Below are 5,147 nucleotides of genomic sequence, written 5' to 3' on the forward strand. Positions count from 1 at the left end.
TTTCTGTAAAGACCATGAATTCTAAAATGCTATCCTCTGTCTATTTTTTGGGATAAAATCCCTGATTTCCCGGGATTTTGGGCCATTTTTGGCCATTTTTCGAGTATTTAGGGTCATTTTCCCTAATTTCACTCTTTTTACTGTAAAGACCATTAATTCTGAAATTCTATCCTCTGTCTATTTTTTTTTTGGTGTAAAGACCATTAATTCTGAAATTCTATCCTCTGTCTATTTTTTGGGATATTTTTTAGTAGAGGTAATTAACTATTAAGTCAAGACTCAACAAGAAGAAATGAATTAGCTGCTTTCCTCTCCCTTCACCTTTAATGAGCCAAAGAGAAAGAAAAGAAAGAAAAGAGACCAATAGAATAGAATAGGTTAAATCACGGACAGGATTGAATATGCTTTAGTGAAATCAGTCTTTCATATGCTCAACTAGAAACGAACGCCAGAGACAGAAAAGAAAAGAGACCGAGGTTATAGTGTTTGAAAGGAGAAGAGAAAGAAAGAGAAGTGACTGAGCCGATATGACCTTGCCTTATTTTATGATCTTGCCTTATTTTAGGAGGTAAAGCTAGAAGAAGAAGATATTCCTTCGGCTGAACCTTCCCCGATATTACCTGACCGGATGGATTGAAGGAGGTAAACTCGGCGAGCAGCTTCGCACCTTTCCGATGAATTCTCCTATAAAGACCATGAATCAAAAAACTCTATCTTCTGTCTATTTTTTGGGATATTTTAGGCCGAGGTAATGCAGAAGTCAAGACTCAACTCTCGATGAATTATCCTTCAACTTGTCCCTGATTGAACTCGGTAAAGTAGCTTCTCTCCTAAACCTATTTATTCACTATAAAGTGGCTTCGCCCCTAAACCTGATGTCCCTTCCCTATTTATTCCTTCAAACACGAGGTAAAGAAGTCGCTAATTCATTGACTATCCCTTCACTGTTAAAGAAAGAAAAGATAATTGATTGAAGAAGAAAATTCAAGCAAAAGAGAAAGAAAAGAAGAACCCGAAAAAGAGCTACTTCACTTTCAGCTATTTCTTCTTGAACTGTAAACAAGGATCAATACTCCTATTTATTCATTCTCCTGAACCTCGTAAACAAGGAAAGACTCGAGATTAATGAGACTGAACTCGCATATTCAATCCTTCACTCCTGAACCTATCGGTTTCACAAGCACTAAGTTTAAGTCAGTTCTTCCCCTTCACCTCGTAAACTATGTTTCACAATTCCATTGCCTGCCCCGATATTACCTGATCTGATTGAAGGGTAAAGGTATTTTACGGTCTCTTTGCTTTCATTTTATTCTGCTTGAAAGACTCTTCAAATGAAAGAAAGATTTGCTCCTGAACCTGATTTCACTCCTTCCTTCACCTTTACAGGAAACAAAAGAATAAGACTTCAAAGACTCGGTAAAGCTATTAACCTGAACCTCTATTACCTTCAGTTATGGTTCGTTATTCTCAGTTATTGTGAGTTATTATCAGTTCTAGTTCATTATTCTTTCACAAGGTAAATAGGTGAAGTAGCTCTTTCTTTTCTTTCACTCGGTCTCGCTATTTTCCTGTCCTTTACAGTCTCACATATTCAATCCTCTTCTCGTCTCGCAGCTTCTCTCCTCGCTTTTGTTCAATTATAAATAAATAACCATTTTGATGGAGATTTGTAGCATCATTCAAGTAAATACAGATTGAGATCGTAGAAACATGAGCTTGTGATATAGCTACACCTAATTCCAAACCGGTTAATGCAAGAACTATAAATAAAGGACCAGGATCTCCTATGAAATAGAAAATATTATTCATACATAGCATAGTCCAAGCGGACCCACTTAAAATCTTTACTGAACTATGACCGGCCATCATATTAGCAAATAACCGTATTCCTGAGCTTAATGCGCGAAAACAATGAGGGATTAGCTCAAGGAGTACTAAAAAAGGTGCTAATGGCAGTGGGACTCCAGCGGGTAATGAGAAACTTAAAAAATGAAGCCCATTTCTTTGAAATCCCACTATAGTAATACCAATAAAAAGAGAAAATGAGAGACCCAAAGTAATGAGAAAATGACTTGTAACTGTGAAGCTATAAGGTATCATACCCTGGGGATTACGAAATAACGAAAAAGTAAAAGTGACCGAGATGCGAGGGAAAAACTTTTGTTTCACATTTCCGGATCCGGAAAGACCACCTATTTGTTCGTTTACCAGGTTCGGCACGAAATCATAAATAAGCTCTACCAAGGATTGCCAAGCATTTGGTACTGAGTTTCCTCCTCCGTTTTTAGTAACAAAATAAACCAGAAGTAGGACCAAACTGAGAGTTAGCAGCATAAAGAAAGAGGGATTTGTGAATGAGAAATAAAAGTTTCCTATATTCATAGGAATCAATGGGAGAATGGCAAATTGCTCAAGTGGGCTGTTGGGCGTAATCGTAAGAAACACTTTTCATTTCATCCCTGTAGTTCCGCTTCTTGCTCTAAAAATGAAGAAAGACTTGTCGGAAATAGCCGGTTGGGTTGGTCCAACCAAGAAAGGCATGGGAGTGGGCATTGCTGAGGAGAAAATCCGACGGAAATGGCCTATTGATTGAAGCTCTACGCTGTGGAATCGTCCGCAGGTAGCGTTCGGGTTTAATCCTTTGAGTTCAAGGAGGGAGGAAGGCTTTCTAAAAGCGGCTTTTGCCATTCTCAATCGCCTTCATCGCCCTGGGGAGGAATCTGAGGTCGCCTCTCTCTCTTCTTCTCCAAGAGAAGATTGATTGCCAGCCCCACATCTGACTCTTCATCCACTGGAATGGAACGAGGATGAACGAGCTCGGCGGCCTTTTGCTTTAGCTCTTCGGCCCGAGCCTCAAAAAGGTTCATTTGCCGTTCCACCCCCCGATACTCCTTGGAAGAGATTAGCCGGCGTCCTCCCTTTCCTGTTCACTCAATTCTCTGAGGTTGAGCCCAACCGGGCGGACCTAATGATCCGCTCGTAGCCTTAGCTTATCGACGGGTCTTGCATTAGATAGATACAGCATTTTCTTTGACTCATGCGCCTTGGAGAAGAACGTTCTTTGTTTGAGTTTGAAGTCGTTACCTTACCTTGCGGGAGCCACCTGGGCGAGACCCTTCTCTCCTTTTTTTCTTATTTCCATATGGTTCATCACTTGTTCAGTCGACTGAAGACCGTGTCTGCTTCAACTTCACCCCTCGTGTCGTGTAGTGTAGCAAGACTAAGAAGAAGTGGTCAACTTCATTTATGAACGAGCAACTATTTCTTAGTAGCAATACCTTTCTCTTTTTTGATTCTTCCTCCACTCACCTCCACGGGCGAATAGAGTCTAATACACTCTTTCTTGGCTAGTGTAGCAGACTCCATGAGAGGTCATTCGGAAGGGCTCCGTATAGTTCGATTTTGGGGCGTAACATTGTGGTTGGTTGTTCCCTTTCCCTCGACTGACCGAGAAAAAGAAGTGAAAGAGGCATCTTCCATTCATACCGATTTAGGTTTTTCTGCACCATATTTAGATCTTCCTCTTCTTTGATCCGGAATTTCCAGCAAATCCTTGACTCCTCGTATACAATGGGATTTCACACCTGGCGAATCTTTCACTCTACCTCCTCTTATTAAGACCATAGAATGTTCCTGCAAATTATGACCTTCGCCCGGAATGTGAGCAAATATATCATGTTGATTGCTCAACCGTACTTTGGCTATCTTACGTGGAGCTGAATTAGGTTTTTCGGTGTTCTCGTTGAAAGACGGGGGCGTACTCCTTGCTTCTGGGGACATTGATCCGAAGCTCGAGTACGGTCCGTGCGCCGTTTTTCTTCTCTACCATGACGACGAATCAATTGATTTAATGTAGGCATCGCTCTTTCCTTTGTCCTTCCCCCCTCTTTCTTTTTGCCCTCTCACTAGTGATTACTCCCGATCCAAAGCACCCCTTTTCCATTCATAGAGAAATCCAATCGTCAAAATAAATAAAAAGGCCATCATAGACCAAGATCCAAATAGATCATTTTTGTTGAGAGGTATTGCCCAAGGAAAAGAAAAGGTGACTTCCGGATCAAGGATAATAAATAAAATGGAAACAAGATAAAATCGTATATCGAAACGACTTCTGGCATCACCAGAAGGATCGAAACCACATTCATAGGCCGACAATTTCTCTAGATAGGTTGAACTATTGGAAGCAAATGGAAAAGGAAGACTGAGTGGGATCAAAGAAACTAGCAGTTCGCATCTTTCTGCTTTCACCTTCGATTCCGAAGGGATTTGAGACCTGGTTTCAATTCGCTTCTCTCTCTCCGACGAGGTTTGAACTTCGCGTGGTGGGAAGGCCTTTGCAATTCGCATCTTCCTGTCAAGCAAAGAAAGTGAGGGGAGCAGACAGCAAGTTGGAGGACGCTGCAGAACCGCATTGATCCATGCCATTCCCTAATTGAAGCAAGTTGTAAAGCCTGAAGAGCCTCAGCCCCTACCCCTTTCTATCTATTTCAAAAAATGAAAGCTGACTAGCAATTGCTCGTTTTTCTTATTAGCATGGGATTGGATGTTTGAAAGACAGAACATCTATTAGAAGGCAGGCAATCCCCGGGGAATTCCTATCGATTTCGGATAACAATCCATCTTTCTCGCTTTCGCTCTTTTTCCCAATCAATCGCGAGGGTTCCGGACATGAGAACGCAAGCGCCGGAATCGAACAGAACGTCCGAGGACGAAAGAAAAATGCTTCGCGGGGAACTCCTTTCATGTCGGCGTATTCGTGCCGGTTAGACGTCGGCCATGAAATCCATCACTATACCGAGCGGATCACAGACATTCCTCGGGCAAACGGAACTATGCGCGATTCGCGAGAGAATCGCCTTCAGCAAGGTATGGCATTCAGGGTCTGAACGCGGGGAGAAATCTTTCTTCATAGATACAAGATAGATACAAGACATTCGTTGCTGCTGATCTAAAAAAGATCTTAGCCAAAGGGCGTTAGCAGACGTTTTTCATTCCCGGTCCAACCGTTTCAAAAGTCAATGTCCACCTAACCAACCAATCGGTTACCTTTGTAAACGCGCTAAAACAGGCCTCTCTATAGGTTCGCCTTTCGTCTCATTTCGAATATTAGAGTAGTATATATAATTAGCCAGATCGTCTGAAGCATG

The 5,147-nt window shown here is 41.8% G+C and overlaps 1 pseudogene; it reads right to left on the bottom strand.

Moving 5' to 3' along the window:
* Nucleotides 1–1,575: 1,575 nt before the first annotated feature.
* On the bottom strand, nt 1,576–3,479 carry LOC111475242 (annotated as a pseudogene).
* Between the last annotated feature and the right edge of the window lie 1,668 nt (nt 3,480–5,147).

Source organism: Cucurbita maxima, unplaced genomic scaffold (genome assembly GCF_002738345.1).
Source record: "Cucurbita maxima cultivar Rimu unplaced genomic scaffold, Cmax_1.0 Cma_Scf01142, whole genome shotgun sequence".
NCBI lineage: Eukaryota > Viridiplantae > Streptophyta > Magnoliopsida > Cucurbitales > Cucurbitaceae > Cucurbita > Cucurbita maxima.